Source organism: Brachycentrus maculatus, unplaced genomic scaffold, assembly GCF_059751285.1.
Source record: "Brachycentrus maculatus isolate JH-2025_06_01 unplaced genomic scaffold, ASM5975128v1 h1tg000097l, whole genome shotgun sequence".
Classification (NCBI taxonomy): Eukaryota; Metazoa; Arthropoda; class Insecta; order Trichoptera; family Brachycentridae; genus Brachycentrus; species Brachycentrus maculatus.
In genome coordinates, this window is record NW_028280851.1 from 216,519 (window position 1) to 243,071 (window position 26,553).

Below are 26,553 nucleotides of genomic sequence, written 5' to 3' on the forward strand. Positions count from 1 at the left end.
TACGTTACGACGAAATGCTGCATAGCCATCGAACACACTTTCAAAGAATTTAAAAACATATTAAGCGAAGAGAGTAAAAATACAAAACTAAAAAAAAAAACAAAACTGTGGCTTAAGTTATTTATTGTGATTTATTTAAAATAAGAAAAACAAAAAAAAATCTCGTTATCGAGGTGAGCGAGCTTTGAGCACTCTATGTGTGCGAGTGAACCTTTATCAATATTTTCGTGGCTTACCAAATTATGTATAATCTCTTTATATCAGTAGATTTCAAACCGCTGTCACCAAATAAGTCTCAAAAGGCATTTAATATATTTATTACCCCTATGATGCAACTACGAATACCTCGCGAAACATGACTTATTTTATATCGATGCGGGATTAATGTAATTAAGGCCGAAATAACGATCGTGTTTATTATATTATGTGATGTACAAAATGTTTCAGAGAGAGTGAGAGAGAGCTCTATTGGGTGATCGGTGATTTACCTAATTTGAGAAATGGTAAAAGTTATTGAATAATAAATTTATGTAATATTACCGTATGCTTTAAGTTTTCTCGTTCAAACTTTATTCTTGTTCGAATTTATTGAAGCACTCTTAATGTCTTTTTTCATGTTCTCGGAATCTTGTACAAATAGGCAATTTATTTTCGTTATTTACAAGTTTAACATCAAAATAAAATATTTGCGTATATTGATCTACCTACCTGCGTATAACGTGATTCATGAAAAACTGTATTTCTTTATAGGCGGGCTACCTAATGTACCAAATACTTGTACCAGTAAAACTTTTCATAATTTCTTCATCTTTTCGGAATTTGTTCGACTGAGTTTTTAAATGATGTAAATTTTTACGTACTTATCATATATTTTAATGCTTTTTGCTGTGATTTAAAAAAAAATTATAGTATTATAAGTACAGATTTATATTTATATTATCATCAGGTGTTGCTTTATTCAGATACGCATTTAAATATTTAATCTTTTTAATATTTATTATTATTATTATGATTTGTGATACACATGTCCATCGAAATAACTTGATTTCTAAGTTTTGATAAGGGTCTATGATGATGATTAATGCGAAAACTTGGGATAGAGCACGTTCTAACCCGAGTTTTTTCTCTAAGCTCTTATTAAGTTTATAGTATTATGGAATTTATAGAGCCTAATCTTGTGTGACCACATTTTTTGCGAACTACACTTTTCTTTTTACTTAGCTCGTTACTCTTATCATGAAAGGCTCGCCGATATCTTTCTCTCCGTTGTTTATTTATCAAAAAATGCAGCATCGCGTACATAATATATCGCTCACTCCTTTCAAGAACGTCATAAATAAATAAAAAACTTTATTTTTCAGGAGATCCAGTTTTTAGTTTAAAAATATAAGAAAATGTATTAAAAATAAATATCAAGACAGTTATTGTACTTTTTACTGTGCAACAGACCTTTTTAGGTAAAACCTGAATGTTTTTTCTCCATTTGAAAAGTATTTAGTATAATTAAAAAAAAAAAAATTAAACAATCCTTTTTTTTCAAAATGCAAAAACAACACTTTCTGCCCTGTAGCGGGTAAATATTAAGTTAAAAATATGCCTCTTTATACATTTTCTGGGCATTCCGAAAACATGCACAACTGAAAATTGACGATTTTTGATTTATGACGTTCTTGAAAGGAGTGAGCGATATCTCGGCAGCACTTTGTATTTTATACCGCAGCTTGTCACCGAAGCAAATGTGAGAAACGCCATTTCGTTGCGCCATGTTTTGCAACATTTCGCGCTGTCGGCTGTCGGGGAGGCGATAGCGCACCGCGTTACCGTCCTTCTCACGTGACGACTCTGGGTCAGAGCGAGACGGCGAATCGTGTCTCTCCTCCGAAAAGGTCCGCCAAGTTTGGGACCCTGAAAACTATCTGTTGGAAAGTTTTACGTTTCACTTATTTCGATATTTTTGCTACGGCTTTGGAAACCTTTATAATGTTGCTGGTACGTCAGAACGTATCAGATATCTTGATTTGCGATTCTGCTACAGTCCGTTATCGCTTAATACACCACATACTGTTGTTATACAGGCATCAAATTTAATAAATCCATCGTTTAGAGCCATGGTATAATTTTATGCACTTAATGTTTTAATAATACTATTAAATGGAAAAAATATAAACTTTGCAATATACACATTTCTAAGTACCCAGTATATAATAATAAAAAATAAAACCCTTATCCGCACCCAAATGGTGCATAGGGCACTGTGTCATATAAACGCAGTGTTATCTTGATCGTTTATACATGAAGGAAAGGTGATCAGCCCTCCGCTTCAGGTACCAGCCCATGGTAATTTTGAATAAATATTACAGTGAAAAAAATACTAATATTTATTTTACCCCCCTTGGGAATCGAACCCGGGACCTCCAGAACGGTAGCCGAGCGTGCTGACCATTACACTACGGAGGCGGACGAAAATATATAAAGAAAATAATTTAGTCAATACTATATTTACTTTATTTATTGTTTCGGCATTCACTTTGCGGTAAGACATGATGAAATTGTAAAAGAAAAACACTTGTTTTTTTTTCCACTTGAGCTATGCTTCCATCTTCAGGTCTAAATATAAACTAAATTATTATATTTACACCTGAAGATGAAGGCATTGTTTCCGAAACTAGTCGTCATATTAAAATAAACTCAAGTGGTAAAAAAATATGTGTTTTTCGTTTAATTTTTTTTACTTTATTAACTCATATTAGCTAATATTTTACATCGTATAATTCAATTTTGTTACTAAATTGTATATTTAATTGTTAACATTTACACAATTTAATAACAAAATATCCTTACAATGATTGTAACATATTTTTTTTTATTTCTCTTAGCTTTTCTCTTAGCATCTCATACAATTTTTTTACCCTCTTTTTTATATTTTATTAAATGTTGATATTTTTTCTTTTATGATAATCTTATTCTATTTCTAGTTTTATGATTATGTATATCGAACGCACTAAAAAAATAAAGAAAACATTTTCCTCCTTTCATTTTCCGACAGTGTAACTGTTTTAAAATGAGGCAATATTATTGTTATATAACAGTACCACACTAAAATACAGTTACAGTGTAAATTCTATAATATTATAAATCCCAGTCGCTGTAGAACATTACCGGTGACGCATACTGAGGTTACCGCTTTATGGAACTTCCAACAAGAGATATCTTGCTCTTTGATTTTACCTCATGTGACTACTTATTCCTAAGTGAATTTATTTCACATTTTTTACCTCATCTGACTACTTATTCCTAAGTGAATTTATTCCACATTTTTTACCACATCTGACTACTTATTCCTAAGTGAATTTATTCCACATTTTTACCTCATCTGACTACTTATTCCTAAGTGAATTTATTCCACATTTTTTACCACATCTGACTACTTATTCCTAAGTGGAATTATTCCACATTTTTTACCTCATCAGACTACTTATTCCTAAGTGAATTTATTCCACGCTACCAAATTTTTTGTACTAATGAAAAACTGGTTTTGCTGTCAAAATTTTACATATTTGGCATTTTCTTTTCAGCTGTTTAATTGATTTATTTTATTATTTTTGTTTTATTGTTATTGGTATCTGGATATGAAAAAAAAAACTTAAGTTCCCACATAAATTAAGTAATTATTAACTTGCTGCTCAATTTGTTCGAAAGTGCCTTATACAAATTGTAGTCTCTTATGGGATTATGATTGATTTAAAACTCAATGCTTTGCGTACCAACTTGTGGTTTTATCAAAATTACATTGTCATTACGACCCTTTCTCGGCAAAACATCGTAAACGCCAATATGAATTTTAAATCTATATTTTTTTAATAATACTGTTTTAATACCCACTTATGAGTGATTCTTGAAGTTTAAGGACAGTGGAAACTTTCCAAAGTTTACGATTTTTTTTCCAGATCATACATATGTTTGTTTTGAGCGGATTTATAAAACAAAACAAAAATATATATAAACGACCAGCGTTAGTTAACAGGCGTACCTAACATAAATACTTTTTTATTAACTTTTTTATGTTAAAGACAATTTATTATTGCTTCTTTGGAAAAGACCTAGTATAATCGAGAATGAATGAGGAGAGATTTTATTTATATACATATTTAATTTTAAGTGAGTAACGTTTTTACGTCTTTTCTTTTTAATTGAGTTTTTTTTATGAAAAAATCATTTTATTAATAGCCCCAACGTTTTTATAATTTATAACAAGCCTTGTTTTAAATTATAAAAATAAAATAATTGTGTTTTTTTTCAGTGCAAAAAATGTCCTGCAAAATGTTTTGCGCCGGAAGCTTAATTTTCCTTTTGAAAATGTTTATTTGAAATGCGAAATATAATTTGATAAATGCTTACAATTTAGTCAAATTTAATTTGTTTCGTATTTTTAAACACGCTATATTCTTGTTTGAGGGAGCAAAAAAAGACCAAAATATATCCTGTTTCTTATTGATTCGAATACATTGTATTTGAATGTTGAATTCAACGAGATATTCGACATTGTGTATCATTGGCAATCTACGGATAATTTGGTTGATAACCACTTAAACACGCCACAAAATATTTCTTTACGTTGCACCGGCAAACTGGCAACGGCGGAACAAGCGGCAGGTCAACGGTATATCTAATAATTACCCAAATTATATATTTTTTTTACAAATTCACGATTGTTTTTGGAATCGCCCAAATTTAGGTTTGCGACCGAACGGGTGGCCATCCTTGTCTTCAGAGTGTATTTACGCGGTGTATTGATATTTATAATCGTGACGAAATGCGGTATTGTGGACACGGAGTGCCAACCCCCGGAACTGGAGGCCTCCCGCTGCACTATCTCGACAAGAAAATCTGTTTCTCCGTTGCGCAAACGGAAAATCGCTCCGTGCATTTTGATATGAATTAAATTCGCGCTCCGACCTTGAGAGGACGCAGTGTGAACGACCCGAGAAATGTCAAAAGCTTTGTTGACTCTAACGAATAATAGTCGGCTAAATGTACGTGCAGTTTTTATTTCTAGACGTTTCTCTGCCCGTTTCGTTATCTCTCTAGTGTCGATTTTTGTGATTCAAAATTCAGGACGGCATTCGGTGGGCGTTTTCTGCCTCCGACGAATAGTGACTTATTAATCTGCGCACATACACCTTTTTGCGCACACTAATAGTGTACACTCCCTCGCGGCTACACAAAATTGTGTATCGAACGTCATATCGGTTTATGCAGCATCACGTTATTAATTTAGTCGGTTTTCTTCACTATTCGGTTAGTAAAGCGAGTGTCGCGTATTGTATGCGCGGGTACATTAAGGCCACCTGTGTTTGTGTATATCACTACGTTCCGTTTCGTTTAGTCAGATAAGTCTTTCTGTCATTAATCTTTGTGAACGTTAATGCACTTCCAGTCGCATGCCACTCGACGTTCAAGGCTGAGCTGTCTGTGCGGACTGAACTCACTGGGCCGCGGCCGGGACGCGTGCTCTCGTGGATTTCCCAACACTATTTCAATTATTTTTTTATATTTTACTTTTCCGAAACTTGTTTTGACATTTTCAATTAGCCGAATTAAAGTTATTATGCGGTTTTATATAAGTATTTTATATAAGTGCACAGTGCGCACTGCATAGTCGGTTAGCCGGCGAGGAGCGTTCTAGCGCGTCTAATTTATGCGCAGGCGCAGCTTGCAGCTATAATTTTTTGTTAGAATCGAGTGAACATGCAGAACGTTATTTATGTATCGAACCTTTTTATCGTATTTATCCTCTCGGGACCCCGAGCATGGAGAATGTTCAACGTGAAGTTATCCACGTAGCTATACCTACCGCTATGCACACCGATACACTGATTTCCCTCGCTGATAACGATCATAAATCCTATTATTGGTTTCATTCTTCATTTTAGGAATCATGGCATTAATTCTATTCGCTGGATACCTATTTCTCATTTTATGTATTAAAAGTCTCGCTACTGAAATACTTCAAATACAATATAGAGTTATGGATGTAAATATTTAATTGAGTAATCTATATTTGAGAGCGATGTAGATACATACTTGACTTTTGATTATTAGAATATAATCAAATGACAATTTTAGTGGATTACTAATTTCATTAATTGATTCGGCAATCTTTTGGTAAAATGTACCCATTTTTATTATTAAAGCAAACACTTGTTTTTTTTACCACTTAAGTTTATTTTTGTGTCGAAGATTACATTTAGACTTGAAGATAGAAGCTTAGCCTCCGAAACTAATCGTCACAAAAATAAACTCAAGTGGTAAAAAAAACAAGTTTTTTCTTTAATAATATCATTACGTCTTACCATAAAGTAAATTCCGAAACAATAAATAAAATATCCATTTTTAATTTAAGTTTTACTTGATAAATACTTACGGTGTTTGAAAATGATGCGGAATGCATCGAAACACTTGTCACAATAGATTTTTAAAATAGTTTTTTTTTACCAAGTAAAACATTAATTATAAATTAATTGCCATTTCCTATGATTACTGCCGATTGCCGGAAAAAAAATATTAAAAATATATGTAAAAGTTTTTTGCAAAATAAAACTTTGGCTTTGTGAATTTCTTTCTTAAATAATTTTACTTCCGGGGAATCTTGGAAAACAAGATTAGATGAATATGTCACCGATAACAACTTCCTACGATAGCTTATTTTTAACGAGTAGGAACTTGGTTTATATTACTTTGCTTGTAATATTCTTTGGCATTACTGATGTTTTACCTTTGAAATTTCTGAATTTCTAGATATTTGCAATAATTATAAATACGCAATATATATAATAATGCGTTTTATTTTGTTTAGCGTTAAGTTTATTGATATTAAAGCATTATATTACAGAATTGATAATCAGCAATTTATAACTGTTTACTTTTTTTTCCACCATTTTAATTTTGTATTATTTTCACACCAAAATAATATTACAATGACTATTAACACTGATGACTAGTACATATTGCTCACTCCTTTCAACAACGTCATATATCAAAAAACTTGATTTTCAGGAGATTTTTTTAAAGGTTAAAAATATAATAAAATGTATTCAAAATAAATATCAAGCCACTTATTGAGCTTTTTACTGTGCAACAGATCTTTTATGGTAAAACCTGAATGTTTTTTCTCCATTTGAAATATATTTAATGTATTGAAAAAAATTAAACAATACCTTTTCTTCAAAATGCAAAAACTACACTTTCTGCCCTTCAGCGGGTAAATATTAAGTTGAAAATATGCCGTTTTTGCTGGGATATAGTACATTTTCTGGGCATTTCGAAAAAGTGCACAACTGAAAATTGAAGATTTTTGATATATGACGTTGTTGAATGGAGTGAGCGATATGTGTAAATTATTTTAATTTATGTAATTTACCACCGCGACTTACGTTTGCAGAGCACGTTATTAAATTCATTACTATGTTAAATAACAAATTCGCATAATGTTACTATTATCGCCTATTTATTACACTATTAATATTATATTTACGATGTGATGAAACTCAACTTGAATACTGATTTTTCTTCTTCTTCTTCTTCATTTTGTTGGATGATATGTATTTTATGATAAAAATACTAGTAATTCTAATGTGTTCTTCCGCCTCCGTAGTGTAATGGTAAGCACGCTGGGCTACCGTACTGGAGTTTCTGGGTTCGATTCCCAGGGGGGGGTCAAATAAAATATAAGTGATTTTTTCACTATAATATTCATTCAATATTACCCGGAGGGCTGATCACCTTCCCTTCATGTGTTAACGATCAAGGTAACACTGTGTTTATATGATGCAGTGCCCTATGCACCATCGGGTGCGGATAAGGGTTTGAAGAAGAAGAAATATAATCTGTGGTTTAATGTTTTGATAAATAACGTAAGTTCTTACCAAGGTTTCAAGTTTAGTTCCGCCTTGTACATATTATAAACGGTTTCATTATAATAACGAAAACATTTCTAAGCTCATGTGTTACCACTTCCGCCTCTCCATCTGGGGTGGGTGCTGCCACCTGCTGGCTTATTCTGGTGTTTCTCTAGCGACGAAACACCTGCACCATGGACCTAAACGCCATGTTGGCGGTGACAAAAAAAAATAGCCGACCCTACGTACATCAAACCAACTATCATACTTACATTTTGACATCTCAACATAGATGAAGAAAAATATGGAAGTCTAGGTATTTACAAGGCTCATGACTTGTCATAGGCTGGTTAAGTGATCACTTTACACACGTGCAATATTCACCAATTCTACCCGTGATTGACAACCACGCTACTCAAATTTTTGGAACTCTGCTAGATATATTGATCGATTTCGCGACACAATACATGTGAGTTCACAACATGTTGGATTGAGGAATGTTTTCATTAAGCATAGACTCTTTTATTTATATGCAAGAACCGACTGCCTTAAAACGTGATATTTTTTTATGTACCTTAAAATTTGATCAGTTATTTAATTTACAACATCAAAATACTTTTTCTCAATACAGGTTATAAGCTCTATAAATACCCAGACATCCATATTTTTATTCTTTTATCTTGAGATGACAAAATGTAAAAATAACTTCTTAGTAGAGAATATCCAGATTTGTGAACAAGTATTTGGAGACACTTAAAATGTTGCAAAATTTCATCCTATTTAGCTAATAATCGTTGCCTTTTTTTCAGATGTTTTATCGCTAGCGTACATATAGTGGCTAGATGTACGAAGCCTCAGGCTTACTTTGCAAGAATCTGGTCATGTCCATAACTAGGTCTCGTTTAAATTTGGGATCGTATTGCCATGAATAATATACCATACTCTTTACCGACATGTCAACGAACCTATCATTATTTTATTTTATTTTTAGTGCTTCCACACACACATCATGTATAGATTACAGTGAACGTTATAGTCTGAGCTCAACTCATCACGGATCCACTCTATACAATGTGATCATAAAATCACACAAAACGCGGTTTTATAGCGGTTTTCTTACAATTTGTATAATCCGGAGTAGTATTCAATAGAACACCACTCCAAAGCTTTGTTTTTTTTTTGCAATATTGGAAATGTAATATTGGTGAGGACCTCCACAATTGTAGTTCACGTCAGAGTGGTGAGCCAGCAGCAGCCCGGTGAGCAGTGAGCAGAGAGCAGCGGGCGAGGTAGCGGCTGGCCGGCCGGTCGCGCTACGTGCGCCCGCGAGCTCACTTCGGGCAAAAACAAGCTTGCAGCGGTCCCTCACCTGGGGATATCGGGCTAATAGGTTACGTACGGTCAAACTGCGCACACTACGTATCTTTCATTCTCAAATATGTTTCGTTATCACCGTATCGTTTAACAGAAATAGCGACGATACTGTGTTCGCTTCGGGAACGTAAGAAGGTGTCATTTATTATTTTTATTCGTTTATTCATTCACTCACGTTTCAAGGGTAATTCACCCTTGAAACATCGCCTGCGCACAATATTTTAATTGCGGATTTAGTAATCTGTACGCGTTTATCTCTCGGAATTTGTTTAAGATTGTTTATACCAAACTTCATCTGACGCTTGCAATGCTAATCAAGTTTCGGGGTCGAGTTCGCTAGGGTCACTTTAATGTATTTAAAATCAATGTCATATCTCTGAATTTGTTATTATTATGTATGGAATTAATTGATGAAACGTGGTTCTACAGATGTCTCATACGCGATTTGTCGGTTGCCTTATAGAATGTACGGCTTATATACGTATAGTTTAGATGCAGTGTTGCATTCTCGAGCCGGGTGCGTCATCCGAGGCGAGCGATAGTACCGCCATCCCGGCAGTTTTTGCGGAACCATACTCTCCGAGCGCAGAGTGCAGTCTGGCGTAGGCGAGCGCTCGTCTCTAGGAGTCGCGCGTTTCCGCTCCGCTGGGCCTCTCCGCGGAAGGTTGTCGACCACCCTCAGTGGAACGATGAACCTGTGTGTCGCCGGTTCAATCGGAGTACGTAGCTGACTCCGCGAGGAGGCTGGCCCCGCCCCCCGAGCCCCCGAGTCCCCCAAGGTCGCGCTCCTGTCCCTGACAGTATGCGCTTCTATAGCGCGCTTCCGCGTAACTATCACTGTTTGCACTGCACTATTCGCAACGCAACCTCTATTTCGATATCGGACTTTTCGATCTATTCGCTGTACGCGGTGGCTGTATATTTTGTAAACATAGTCGATATTCGAACCACATTTATTCGTGATAACCTTATTTACCGCCGAGTGATAATGATGATCTTGGCAATACATATTCGTACATTACTGTAATAATATTCCACATCGGTACATTCATTGTAACGACTCTACTGACGAATGTATCTAAAATATATTCTGTTATCATTTTTTTCCTCTTTTATATTATTTTGTCGCTGTTCCTTCAAAAGCTAAATTATCCATCAATCTATAAAAATATATTAAAGATGCAAAACATATTGAATGGTACTAATATATTTTTATACCAAATAAACGATGAAACCGATGCAATTTAAAAATCTGTTGGCGTTCCCAATAAATTTCAACCTCACAAATATTTTTTTTTTGTCAAACAGGTCGGTCGTTTGTAAGAGTTAGACAACCGATCTCGATTTATGTATTATTTTTTAATACATTAAGGATAGTCTTTTTTTTTAATGTCAGAATATCCATTATAATTTTTAGTACGTTTGACATTGCCCAACCAGCCGAAAAACGGATATAATATGTTCACATATTTATTTGAAAGTTATTGAAAATATTATCAAATAAATAAAGGTTATAGGAACATATATCTATCCTTATGTTCGTAGCGCACCTGTTTCTCCGTTCACTTACATACATAAGAAATAATGGTTCACATCATTATCTCGATTGAATGTTACTTTGATATATGTTTTTTTTTTAATAAATTGGTCGCTATTCGTCTATCGCCATACTTATTTATTTTTATTCTGTCAATAATTGCCTCTTATTGCAATAGTGCATTGGTTTTCCCTAATATTAGAATATCTTAGAATATCCTAACTAAGTATATATGTTATAGAGCTAGAGTATTATCATTAGCTGCCAATTTTCTTATTGAAAACTCGCCCATTACGTCATCAGTAATGTTTTTTTAAAAATTCGTTTACGCAATTAATTTATTTAATTTTTTTTGGCTATAAAACTATCATTTATCCCAGTCAGTGTAAACAAAATGGCTATGCTAAAAAATATCTTTAAAAATCTTTACAACATTTTGAGTGTGTCCAAATACTTGTTCACAAAATCTGGATTATCTAATTACAGGAGTTATCTGGATTATCCAATTACAGGAGTTATTTTCATATTATTTTTTGACATCTCATCAAAGATGAAGAAGAATATGGAAATCTTGGCATTTACGGGGCTGACGACCGCCATAGGCTGGTTTAAGTGATCACTTTACACACGTGTAACATTCACCAATTCTACCCATTATTGACGGGGGTCGTCAGCCCCGTAAATGCCCAGACTTCCATATTCTTCTTCATCTTTGATGAGATGTCAAAAAAAAATTATAATAATCTTTATAAATTAGTTTAGTTTTATCGAATGTGATCTAAACTAAGGTCTGTTTTGTGTTTTGTTATTGTTGTCTGCAATTCCTCAAATGAACATTCCTCAGGCCAACGTCACGGAACACGTAGGCCAAGTCGATACTAGTTTTTTCCTGGAACTACCGCGAAACTCGTTCCAATCGGGTTGGTCCCATTGCACGAGGAAAAAAAACACGTCCTTTGTTGTTGAACTTTTGGTAGATTTCAATTTGACATTCAGAAATATATCCCTCTTAGCTTGGCAATATTTCGTGTTTCGCGGAAAGCGCCCAATCGATGCACACATAAGTATTCACGAAATGGAAATTATAAAACTATGTTTGTTAAATGTATTAAGTCTCGGATTAAATTGAATTATTTTTTTAATCTTTTATTTATCCACAGATAATGATGCAAGTTGTTGTCATTATCAGTTAGCTAGCGATAAGTGACAAGGCAAATAATTAGTTTGTTCGTGTTCGTATCTTTTTACTACCGTATAAGCAGAGGCGTGCATTCTTCTATATAGGCAGAAAAGCAGTGCCTACCCTGGATTACTGGCGTTCCATATAGAAACACGACTAATGCCTACTATGCCTCATCCTTACCCAACCCTACTGCCTATTCGATTAAAAAATCTGTGCACTCCACCATGTATAAGTATTGCAGTGAATTCGTTTATGTTCCAGACCTAGAATATCGTTTAAAAACCAATATCAAGTCTGCAGTGTAATCAAATCGAATTCGTGAGTTTTCATTTCAAACCCTTATCCGCACCCCAATGGTGCATGGGGCACTGCATCATACAAACACAGTGTTATCTTGATCGTTAACACACGAAGGAAAGGTGATCAGCCCTCCGCTTCAGGTACCAGTCCAGGGTAATATGGAATTAATATTAGAGTGAAAAAATCACGTTTATTTATTTGACCCCTCTGGGAATCGAACCCGGGACCTCCAGAACGGTGGCCGAGTGTGCTGACCATTACACTACGGAGGCGGACAAAATTATGAGCCATTTTGTACAAGTTTTTGTGCATTTTTTGCTCCAAATAAATTGGTGGGACCCCCTTTCGAACAGTCAATTCACAGCGCTGCGTTCGTCCTTCGCTCCTTGCTCCTCGTAGACGCTGTTGAAGGGCGTTGCTGGATTCACGTCCTTAGTTTTCCTACTTGGCTGTGTAGTTTTATACAAACTCGTGTAACGTCTTCGCAATAATGTTACGATTTCCGGCAGGAGGGAAAATTGCTCGAATTTATTTTCAGTTTTCACAACTTTAACAACCTCGATACTTTTCATTTTCATCAGGACATTTTCTAGTTCGTCGGCAAATTAGAACACTAAGTCAATAACGACGGCTTCGACCTATCGATACGATTGTCAATTCTGTAGTCTGTGACACGCAAAAAATATTTTGTTTAAATTATTCTCTTTGTTGGGAAGAGTAGAAAAGGCAGTGCTATAATATTCCATTTCAAACTATATATTTTTGCGTAAAAATGCGATGCGATTCGGAAGAATTGCAATATAACGCGAATGAACAAATCCCGGAGCGAATCTGACGATATCGCCAATCGTGGATATTTGTCATCAGTGCGCGCCGTTCCTCTCGGCCGCGACTCGCAAATCACTCACGGACCCAACAAAAGATGGGCGGGACTCTGGGCGGAATCGCGTCTGATTTATCCCCTCGGCAGGAGCTCGCGTGGGCGACCTCAGCCCGCTGCAGCCAGCCTCTGACGCTGGTCTCTGCCGAGATACGTCACAGAGCCTCGCAGGTTATTAAACGCCGAGTTGTGAATGTTTCCTTAAATGTAATATTTCCTTCATAATTGGCTTGTAGAATTGTAAGACTTTCAACTTCCGACCGTGTAATTAGTACAGCTAAGTGTCGTGCAAATTCATTTATACGAATTAAATACGAAGAAGCTCTTGATGTCGGAGATAAAAGTTAATTGTGTTTCTTTCTCTTTTTAGGCGACAAATATTGCGACGGATATAATTATTTCCTCATTTGAAATAAGAAAACTCAATTATAACGAGACGTGGCAATTACCTTTAAGTATAATGACTATGATCGTATAAAACATTAACTTTGTGTAGTTTAAACAATTTTATTAGAGTTAATTTAGATTAATACGTATAAAATCTACTACCGTACAATTTATATTTAATTTCCCTTCATTAGTAAGCGAATAATATGCTAAATTATTCGTAAACTATTCGTTTTAGGGTCTTGACTAATTTTTGATAATATAAGGCGTCAAATTTAGACGGTTTGCGTATAAATTTTGATCGAATGATTTTAGTTTATTTGCAAATTAATTATCGCCTTACTCGTTGAAACATTCAGCCGGTGCGCTTAAAACCGCATCATACATCGTATCATTCACGTTTCTGAATGATTGGGAGCTTATTATTTACGGCTCAGAGCTTTTCGTATATTTTAATCCCCTAACGAGTGAACACAGACGATAATTTGATACTGAACGTAACAGGCCGATGTGATTTATCTTTTGGTGCCAAAACGGATAATGATAATTGACGCTGTTCAGTCGGGTACCCCTAAAGTAATTTATTCGGATGACTTCGCATCGCGACTTTCTAGTCTGTGTGCGGCGTACGAGTGTGTCATGTTATCTTGTATTTTAGATTTATGAGCGCACTTGAATTTCAACTGAAAGATTAATTCCCGTTCTTACATGCGAATACTGTGCACACTCCCGACACAATAAATTAATAGCTACTTAATAAATGATTTACGAAAGCGCGAGCATACCGCATTGCGGCCAGTCGTTAGCGCGATTACGAATAGTATGGAGATATATTCTTTACATTTTACCTACGCTTTTTTGTCTCATTTTATTCTCATCCCACACCAATCGTTTCGTAGCTCCCACAGCTAAAATCTTCCTCCGAAAAGCTTTCAGTGGAAGGCATTTAGACTCCTTTGAAAGGAAGAGTGATTTCAATAGGGCAGTCTTCGTACCTGCTGACTTTTTTTTTGTATCCTCACTCTGTTATGAAATTCGTTGATGTGTGAAGGGCAAAGTATTGGAACACGCTCACGTGTATTCTTGATACTGAAAAATGATAAAATTTTATCCATTCATTTTTTTTGTCGTATTGTATAATTAAAAATAAAACGTGAACGGACTATCTGTCTATATTGATAAATATTTAAAGGTTGTTATTTTTTATTCTCTTAAGTTATTCACCGATTGCTTTGAAAATTTAACACAATGTTGCATTCGAATACGTGTGTTTTATACCTGTGACAAGTGTTTTTTTAAAGTTCTTTTTTGACCGCAATGGCAGCGCTATCTGTTGAGCGTAACAGCACCACACGCATTACTAAACATTGCTCATAGCGAACGGCGTGTTTCTTGATAGCTGCTGTCACTTGGCATTGTCAGTGTTTTCGATAGCATTGTTTTTCCATAGATTTTCAATACTTTAAAATTATTCATACATATTAGAAAAGTATAGTTTTAATTTTCTTTCTTTTCCATTTAACCAGACTGACCCACAACAGCGCGTGGCCAGTACAATGTCTAGTTGCTTATTTTACGCCGACCACATCAATTTTGATGTAATACAGTGTCCGTATTCACAAATATTTTGATTGATGTAACGAATACAAAAAGGGCATTAGGCTGTCCTCACCCCCTGATCATACCATCAACCAGTTAAAATCTGCTTTCGACACATGGGTTTTTAAGCGACGGTAATTTATTACAGGATGAGGGTAGGATATAAGGGGTGAGGACGGTTAAATAGAATACATTTACCCCGTAACATTGTTGCGTTTCTTTCATGAAATGTATCAATAATGCTACATTTTATGTTTAACATAACGTACTTTCATACAATCACTTACCATTTTTTTTGGAATTGTTGTAATAACTATAGGGCAGTATCCTCTTGCTTTAAATTGTCTGCAATATTTTTTTTGCTGTATTTTTTGTTCATGGTTTTTTTTTTATTACATTCGATTGCGTAATATTTTTATGCGAGTACGTAACTTCATTATTATATTGAACGTTATTATTTATATTATCTGTCAATGTACTTCATACTCGTAATTAATCAAACCAAAATTGCCTTGAATTCGCCGAAAGTTCGCGTGTACAAAAATGCGAAACATAGCTCGGCTAAAAATCACGTTCGGATCTCTGAGGATGATCGATTGCACATGTGTGATGTATTGTTTGGGTAGCGCTGCGAGACTTCTGAGGGCGGTGACGTCACCGCGTTCCTTTGTTCCGCTGACCATGTGCCTTATTCCGAAGGTAGGGTTGGCTGAATAACGAGACATTTTACTAACTGGGTTCTCTTGGCGATGCGGGTGTTTATCCGCGGCAGGAGATCGGAATAAGCCGACAGGTGGGGGAAGGCAGTGCTGCTCAGAGAGCGAGGTCACTCGGAATCCATCCGGCTCCGAGAGCTCCAAGGACACTTCGGCGCATTATGTTTTCTTCATGCAGAAAAAAAAACCTTTTATGTTTTTATAATGCGGCTACCGTCTACCGTGTAAATTGAGTCTCGTTCATCGGATAATATTTCAAATACCTGAATAATGATATCGGGACCCAGTTTTTATCCCACGGAGTACCTTTTCAGCGCTTAGTCCATTACAGATATTAACTAGAGTATAGACAGCAGTTTTGGTGTGGAAAAAATTAGCAGTTTTAAGCTGCCGCAGTTTTCATACGAAAATGAACAAACACTCGTGTAATCGTATCGACAGCTGCAGTCGACTTGCGGCAGTGTGTTCGGATTTTTGTATAGAAACGACAGACTGCCCTATTCCATCAGCTTACTTCGGCTGTTTCTGAGTGCGTTTCTAACCTCAGTCTTTTTTATTGCTAATTATTCGTTACTGTCGGATTTTTTTGTATATATTTTTTTCATACCCGTTATAATCTTCCCGCGTCTATGTTTTTAAAAATGTCCGTATCTTTTACTTGTTTGTCATATTGAAATTGTTGTATTTCGCGTGCTCATTTTCAATGTACACCTCAATGATTCCACCTCTCTGTATTGTAACATTTGAACAAAGTGATACCACAGTATGCGGGCCTGTAATAAAGCTCCTTTGGTGTGCTGTTCAATATTACGCTTATTTCGTGTGAGCGAGTAATCCTCGACACGCTTTTTCTAGACGCTGCGGGATTTGAATAGAGTGGCCCGAGAGAATGTACCCATAGTCAATATTATTATTATTCGTCTCCTTGTTATATTTTTTATTTATGAATTTTAGAGAATAGTTACATCAATCAAGTCAATCACATAAATGAGTCACACAAAATAAGGACTTGTACTATTCCAATTACAAAATTGCACATTTGTAAATTTGTGAAAATACCTGGAAGAGGGACGGGAGGGAGGAAAAGGGAGAGATCAAAGCTCAAGTCAAATACAAGTTTATAAAACTAGGGACACACCACGATATAAATGTCGAGTCACAATGTAGGCGATCTCAGCGTTGACAATGACGAGTAAAACATCAAAATCGCCATATTCATCGTTAACCAATTTAGACAAACGATAAATATAGGAACTTTGTTTACAGATTGTTCCATTCGTGGGAAGCGCTAAGGTGTTGTCCGGTGATACGACTGGAAACATTGTAGCTGAAGTTATAAAACATAATACTTCTATACATAATAGTTCATACACATAAAACATGTTATTTTATAAATTATCTCCAATTCGAGTAAACTAGACGATGGTTACCTCGCAAACGTAATTTACTCAATAGATTTAATTTTGAAGTCCAAATGAACACTTTCGTTATTTAGAATTCTCATAATAAATGCAAATTGGTAGCGCAGTTAGTAGCCAGTGATTAGTATTGTGTAGCGCAGTGTTCCGCAAACTTTTTCTGTTCAAGGTACACCTGTCAAATCAAGTAATTTTAGAGGTACACCAAAGATAAAAACAATGATTATTTAATATTGGTTAATTATTTAAATTAATGTAATGCTAAAACATGTATTACATATTATGTTTAATGCAAAATGCAAGGCTGCTTAATTGAGCACAGGCGATCAAATTTGGAGCAATTGTTGATAAGGCTGCTCTCATCTCTTCGTTGACCGTCCTCAGGCGTTCTCTTTTTTTTCATAGCAGTCAAGAGTAAAAAATTAATGGAGTCGAAAATCCCACTTCGCACTAGTAAGTCGTGGTAAATGGTAAAAGAATTGCAATAGCACGCTTTGAAAGCAGTGGGTATTCATTTTTTATATGCAGCCAAAAATGTGTTTTTTGTCCAGTCAGTTTTTAGCTCCATGAATTCTTCTTGCTCCTTTATCGGGAAGTGACTTTTTCCGCGACATACCAACTAATCACCACGGTACACCAGTGTGCCGCGGCACACACTTTGCGGAACACTGGTGTAGCGCACAGCTCGTAGCTCGCAGCTCGCAGCTCGCAGCCACAGCGCAACAACATGCAACATGCGACTGATAGCGGTCGGCCGCCGCGTCCCAATGCCGATCGCTCGCGAATGCGGTCACGGTTAATGCAAACAAAATTATTGTGACGTTGTGCAAACACAATAATGAGCGCTCGTTCCTGACTGGCCGACTGCACGTGACGTCCTCTTTCTCTGATTGTCACACCTTCCGTGCCTCGCTTTCCCCATATCCCCATGTCCCGTGTCTTGTAGCGTTGTAGCGTTCAGACGGACGTCTGCTGCGATGACTGTAATCGTCTGACCTAATAAGCGAATGATACGTTGTATTTAGGTTGTGCCGGTGTCGAAGTGTCACTTGTCTAAATAATAAATTCACGAATTCGAAATATATGAGAACTTTAGCAACGATCGTTTTGAAAACGAATTGATATTACAATAACGTATAGTACATCTCTTCATCGCGAAGCCTCTTATAAATTTTTTCGTGCCATCATCCCCTTTGATCTGTTTATTGTAGAAACGATTTTCATAAATATTTTTTCTTTTGATTAGTATTAATATTATTTTATGTATTAATTTTAAATCAAACACGGATTTTTTGAGTCTACTAAGTTGTATTTTATTAACAAAACACATAAAAGTTAAAATTGTGACAATTGTTTCGCCTAGTTATGGCATTTTCAAACGAATGTCCATTCGTTTGAAAATGCCATAAACTGTGTTTGATTTAAAATTAATATATAAATTAAAATGGAGTTCTACAAATTAAACGCCTAATCAATAAATAAAATAGCATAAAAAAAATTAAAATCATATTATTTGATCAGTCTTTAAATCATATTTTGTGTTGAGGAAAACTAGTTTTATGCATAAGTTTTTTTTAATATTTTTCTTGAAAAATAAATAGTCACGAGTTTGATCTAAATATGTTTATGGAAGTTCAAAAATTTGAGTAGTGTGGTTGTTAATCATGGTTAGAATTAGTGAATGTTACTCGTGTGTAAAGTGATCACTTAACCAAACCTATTACGGTCGTAAGCCCTGTAAATGACTTCCATATTCTTCTTCATGTATGTTGAGATGTCAAAAATGTTAATAAGTGGAGATAATCCAGATTTGTGAACAAATGTTTGGACACACTCAAAATGTTGTATACATGATATGGTTGTACGTATTTGTTTTCAGTAGATGTTCATGAAATCAAATATATGTAAACTGAATGGCGGTTTTTCCGTCCTAAATAATAAATACTAATAGATATTGTCATCCATCCATTTTTAATCTTATCTCGTGAACTATTAATAATAATTTAACTCTCTTATCGTCAGATAACGCTTTGTTTGCAAGTTTTCCCACAGTCAATTTACAGGAGTAGGTACACAAGTATAATTTTTAATATAATTCAGTTTGTTAGTCGTTTCTTTTGTTCGGTAATGTTTCGTATCGCGAAGCTGTTCGCGCCCAGGTATTGTCCAAACAAGTGCGGGGTAATTAAGGGGAATTTGGAATAATTAAATAATTTGAAGGAATAATTTAAGTAGGAAAAAATCACTTATATTTATTTGATTCTCCCCTGGGAATCGAACCCGGGACCTCCAGAACGGTAGCCGAGCGTGCTGACCATTACACTACGGAGGTGGACGAAAAACATATATAATTACATTAATTTAAAAATTCATAAACATAATTAACATTTATTTGCAGGACCCACCAAGCCACCTTATGTGTCTTGTCGGTGGAGCTCTTTTTTCATACGTTTTTTATTACGTTGTATTTACGTTGATACGTTGTATTTAATACCACTACTACTACCATCACGCTGTTTCCCCGTAGGGGTAGGCTGAGAGGATGGAACGCCACACTCTTCTGTCCTGACATACACTGCTCGCCTCCTTCACATCCATACATCTAGTCATACATGCCCTCCGATTACCCAGAGTTTTGACACCGCCAGATTTTAGGTTCTGATTGATCTGATCGTGCCAAGTCTTTTTCGGTCGTCCTCGTTCTGTTTTCCCTCTCACATTCGCCACATATATTTTCTTAGTCATTCTCTCGTTATCCATTCGCTCCACATGTCCATAAAGAACTTTTTTTTGCATTTTTGGACTAAGTAGAATCTACTTAGTCCAAAAATGCAAAAAAAAACGTACTACAAAAAAAATGTCCCTTACTGTGTTTTAAGTTTGAACAGCCGAACTCTTCCTAATCTTTTCAGTTATTCCTCGTTCAGCCTTCATTCCTTTCGTTGTTTTTAATCTATTTTAACATAAAAAAGAATGAAAAAAATTGAAAGTAAACAATAATCGCGATTATTCATCGCACTGGACGCGTTGTTGTTTTTCCGACACAACTTCGAATGGCTGCAAATTTTGCTCTTCGTCAATTCGGTTCGCAGTCGATTCTCGGCCGGTTTACCTTGAACGCGGTTGGGCCCACTTCGCCGCTGCTCCATCTCAGGCCAACTATGGCTCAAACCAGCGCGCTGGCGGTCTATCCCATCACTTCTCTTTATTAGTTCGGAAACTTGCCATTATTATTATTTAGTTGTGTACGATAAATGATTACACACTCGGGCCGCGAGCCTCGTTCGGCTTTATACGTGTACTTCACGTACGTACATGTTCGGAACTCGTAAAATATTATATCTAACATCTAATGCTTTGTTCTCGGCGCTGAATATTTTATTGTTACCTACTACATAATACAGTAAACCCCCCTATAACGATGATAAAGGTACCGCGTTATCGGAGGAACGTTATAGGGGATATATGTTTTGAATGGTATTTTTACATTTCAACAAGCAAGAATTACTAAAATGAGGCATTATTCAATTGAAATACAATTATATAACTTTTATCCCCTATAACGTTCCCATTATATTGGGGTTTACTGTATATGTATGTGTGTATAATATTGTTGTTATTATTTCAAATTAATATTTTTTGAGGCGAGGTGGTTGGTAATAGAAGCAGAGAGGAAGACCAAGTAAAACTTGGCATGATCATATTGTACCCAATATATGTATGTGCGCATAAAATATATATTGTTGTTATTATTTCAAATAAATAGTTTTGAAGCGAATGTGGTTGGTAATAGAAGCAGAGGAAGACCAAGTAAAACTTGGCACGATCAAATATTTCAATCGGTGTGTATGTATAAGAAGATGCATGAATGAGGATGAGGCGATGATTGTATGCAATGACAGATTGTTGTGACATTATATTCTCTCTGCCTACCCTTGCGGAGAGCGGTGTGATGGTTAGTTAGTTAATCTAGGGGTGGTGACTGACCGGAGCATTTCGTCGTAACGTAACGTCGTAACATCGCTCGCGGCGAGCATCAGCGAGCATTCGAAACTATGGATGGAGCACTCGGCTCGCTGTACTGACTGCCTGAATGCTCGCATCGTAACGCGTTACGTTACGACGAAATGGCTCCGGTCACCACCCTAAGAATATGTTTTTCTTCGATTATTTGAATAATTAGATTTCAATATAAATTCGGTTAAATTACACAAGACACTCCCATTATTCAGTCACGGAATAATTTTTCCACATTTAATAAATTGTCCAAAATTAGATTTACATACTTATTACTCATATCCAACATGTAGTATAAAAATAGCATATTTTTCTTATTATTTCATATTAACGTATGCTGGTTTTTAATAAAAATGTTGACACAATTTGCGAATCTGATCTAAATGAACAAATTTCTCGCTAAATTCGTATTCCGATATAAGTATATAAATTCTTGTGAACGGTAATAAATATGTATTTTTTGCTGTTTTATTATTTTCTTGTACCTACTGATAATAGTTGACACATTTACTCCAGTTATGTTAGGAACACGACACACGTCGAGTTGTATTGGAGTCTTCTGTCTTATCTTTATGAAATAATCATGTGATATGATTTGACCTAAAAAAAGCGTTAGGTATTTTCCTTTTTTCTTTAATGATAAATTAAAAATCTACTTACGTTTGCATATTATTTGCTCAGCATTAATACGATTATAACAATAATAATTGCAAAATTTAAATAAAAGTATGTAAATATGTCACAGTTATAATCCTAATTACAAATGCTTGCAATATAAATATGAATTAGGTTAAAAATTAGAATTGAATATAAAATGGCGATGATTTGAAGTGTGTCGAAATTTTTATTTTGTACAAAGTTAACCTGTCATTCGATATGCTCAGGTTTAGTCTATCTAGTTCAGTGGTTCTCATATCCTTTCGGCCTGCGGGCCCCTTTTCATAGTCGAAACTTGCCTACGCACCCTGGGTGAAAAACCACCTAAATGCATAGTAGAAAAATTATAAAATTTTATGTCTTCAATGGTGACGTTAAAATTTAATTATATGTAAATTAAACATTTTGTTGAATAAATATTTTCTGTGTGTCAATTGCTGTCTGTTCTGTATCTTACTCCAGATCAAAAATTAAATTAAGAGTCCGCCTCCGTAGTGTAATGGTCAGCACGTTCGGCTACCGTTCTGGAGGTCCCGGGTTCGATTCCCAGGGGGGGGGGGTCAAATGAATATAACTGATTTTTTCACTCTAATATTTATTCAATATTACCCTGGACTGGTACCTGAAGCGAAGGGCTGATCACCTTTCCTTCGTGTGTTAACGATCAAGATAACACTGTTTTTGTATAATGCAGTGCCCTATGCACCGTTAGGGTGCGGATAAAGATAAGGGTTTGAGGAAGATGGGATTGTTACCGTTCACGAAATTTGTTTCAAAACGATTTTGTTACTCCCTGACGTTGTTCAGGGGGTCCCAAAACAATTTTGATTTTCCACGGACCACCTCAATGATCCCGGGGACCCCTTGGGGTCCACTGGGATCATTCAGTTCAGATCTCCACTTTGGGAACCACTGGTCTAGTTGATCATAATAAGTCGTGTTATGATTGGTGGGTGCATCGCTGTTGCTGCCGTGTTGTACTTAATAATAATAATAATAAAACCCTTATCCGCACCCCAATGGTGCATAGGGCACTGTGTCATATAAACGCAGTGTTATCTTGATCGTTTTACACATATAGGAAAGGTGATCAGCCCTCCGCTTCAGGTACCAGTCCATGGTAATATTTAATGAATATTACAGTGAAAAAATCACTTATATTTATTTTACCCCCCTTGGGAATCGAACCCGGGACCTCCAGAACGGTAGCCGAGCGTGCTGACCATTACACTACGGAGGCGGACGAAAGTACGGTATTGTACTTTCCAATAGAAAATAATTTGATATGATATCTCTCAAAAAGGGATATTCCAATTGGCAGCAGAAAGGAGGTCCGGGCAGTGCATCTGGTTTGTCGGGATTTTATGAATAAACATTATTAGGTCCGTCACTGCTCACCGTTTTTGTCAAGTCGCAAATAGGATGTAAACAATGTTATTACCATACTTATTGTCGAGGTATTTTGTAAATTTGTTTTGTATTGTTGAATATTGCCTATGTATACTTCGAATTGAGGTTTCCAGACTCTTGAGACATGTTCCAGTAAACTTTTAACTATTGAAAAATACAGCTCATAAAGGGTTTTGGGATTTTTTAATGCTTTGTTAATTTTAAGTATAAAACCAAGCATTTTATAGTTAGTTTCCTGTTCGCGGATATTTTAGCTGCTCATAGAGTAAGGGTACATATTCTTGAATTTTTTTCCCTACTTTTTACTTTGTCCGCCTCCGTAGTGTAATGGTCAGCACGCTCGGCTACCGTTCTGGAGGTCCCGGGTTCGATTCCCAAGGGGGGTAAAAATAAATATAAGTGATTTTTTCACTGTAATATTTATTCAATATTACCATGGACTGGTACCTGAAGCGGAGGGCTGATCACCTTTCCTTCATGTGTAAAACGATCATGATAACACTGCGTTTATAAGACACAGTGCCCTATGCACCATTGGGGTGCGGATAAGGGTTTTATTATTATTATTACTTTTTACTTAGCGTTCCAATCCATTTACCCTATTCGCCACGTGGTATTATTTTGTATCAGATAAATATAATGTTTGATTTTATTATTATTTTTATCATCGATTTGGTCTCCCCTTTGAATTGAATATGACAATTTCAATACTCCGAATCCACAACACGTTGTATTTATCCGTTAGAAATGATTAAATGCGAGTTGAGCGTATCGCGCGGTTAGGTATAATCGTGCACTTAACAATGATCTTCCTTGTGCAGTGTGCAGTGTGCACCGTGCACCTTTCCCAGTCCAGCTGCGCGTAACTGCGGCGATGTCCTTGATATTAGTCCGATCGAGTTTACGATCTGTCTGATATTCCTCCCTGTCTGGGCATTGTTTATCGTCCAAACGCCAGCGACGCGAAGTGTACTTTTCATTTGGGGATCAATATCCTCGGATGATGCGGATGCTCGCGACGTTTCTGCGCGTTGGTACTATCGCCGTTACGCGTATTCGGGTAAAAGTTTTGTCTGTTTAGGCAGCTGGGCCTGTAGCGGCCTTTATTCTGGACCGTTCCGCAGCATCCTCGCCATTCACGCCCGTCGCGCGTGTGTGCGTGTATGCGTGCGCGAGAGAGTGTGCGTCCGGTGGAGTTTGGAAAGTATTTCGGGGGATCGAATAAAAACGTAAGCGGCCGTGACCTATCCCAAGCCGTGTCGGCTCGACGCGCCATGTACACGGCTGACTGTTGATCTTTGTTAAACTATATCTCGAAGGAATAATACACTACGGCTCGTTTGTGTCGATATGGATTTGTTTTAACGACGAATTCAGGCGTGTCAAATGCGATACGTTTATGCGCTCCGTCAAAGGATTTTCCGGACCCCGACAGGGTCCATTATAGAAGTTAGAATTGATTTATCGATTCGGGCGCTGAGCCGTTTGTCAAACGTCACAGTGTGTGTTTGATATCCTAAAATATAAAATCAACCTATTTTTTATGACGTCGGACTGCGCTTTTAGCATCTTTTGCCATCTCAGATAAATGTGTGGGGCAGCGGGGAAGTGGAGCAGTCAGGTGAGAGTGGAGTGTGTGCGTCAGTCGTCCCTTCGCGCCGGGAGGTGATTCACGGCTTGGGGTACTTACATTAGAAAAAAAGATCAAAGATTTCACTTTGCTCGAAAGATTTGACTTGGCACTTGTACAACATGCAGAATATGTAATAATTTATACTAACTTTTAACGTTTCGATATTTTACCTATAGCTAGAAATGTGTCATAGAGAGCGAAAGTATTTAGATTAGAAGCTTTTTTATACGTACTTTCCAAAGGTTTGATGTTTTATCCGTATCTACGTATTGGCGAAAATATTTGTTTATATTAAGTACATACTTTAAACTCCATGAACTTATTATGTCATTTTGCGAAATATTATTCATTTATCGTTATGTATGTGTGGAATACGTTAGTATTATTAAGTAGTAAATCCACTTCTCATACTTTATATACCTGCACTAATTTTTTAATTCTTTCATTTTATAACATAAAAATACTTTGAAGTAATTTAAGGCTTATAGCAAAAGTATCGTAAAATGATTAGGTCGACTGGATTCAAAGAAACCTGCTCATTTGTAACATTTTTTTTTGCTTCGAAACCAATTGAAGGCATTTTTATATGTAGTGTTTGTTCAACAAAAATATTATTATATACTTGTCGTGGTATTGTGACAATCTTCAGACCCATACTAAGTAAAAAGATTTAGTTTCTTGCCAATTTAACGTATTCATAGAATAAATAAATAAATGTCTCGGCATGCCTAATAAATTGTGTTAAGAATTCGATAAATATCTCAATTTTTGTAGACGTCGCATAATTCCCCAATGCACGATACGTTGCACATTAATGTCTACACTCCCACGGTGCTATTTCACAGGGGTCATTAGTAATTTTCCGCTTAGCTTTTTAATATTTATATTCATGATTCGTAAGCGTTGTTGGTGATCAACATAGCCACATTCTCTGTTATGCTGAACATTTTATTATTATTTTGTAATATGCGTCTTGTATATTTTTGGCGGTTTTTACGTTCCTTTAACTAAGAAGAAGAACTAACGTAAAACTATAAAAAAAAAAATTGTAACGAGACGTCAATCATAAAATGATAGTAAAATGCTTAGCATCGCAGACAGTGTTGCGATCGAAGCGGTGTTAGTTATCGTAGTCCTATCAATGAATATTGAGGTAGGCATGCAAATTAAAAGTCTTCTAAGTGTCAGAGGATAAGTCAATTATAACTTGTTTAAATTTACATTTAATTTAAGTACCGGCAATGTATAATTTAAATTTATTCGGCTGATTATAAACTTTGTATTCCCATACTATAATCTTAAAAGCGATATTTTAATTTTATGCCAGAGGAATAGCGAAATAGTGTTATAATTTATTTCACATTGTGTTGGTATTACGAGTAACGTATCTGATAACATTAAATATGTACGTATCGTCAGCTTAAGACCCGACAACTGATCAACAATATTACTGGGCCTTTAAAACATATTTCACCAAATCATATTTTTGTTTTTGATCGTCCACATGTTTTTACGTGTCAAAAGTGTTATGGGAATTTATTTTA

At 35.8% G+C, this 26,553-nt stretch overlaps 1 protein-coding gene across 11 annotated transcripts in view; it reads left to right on the top strand.

Moving 5' to 3' along the window:
* The window catches only part of tai (basic helix-loop-helix family member taiman), a 220,435-nt gene that overhangs the window by 130,483 nt on the left and 63,399 nt on the right, over positions 1-26,553 (top strand). The window lies entirely within an intron of this gene.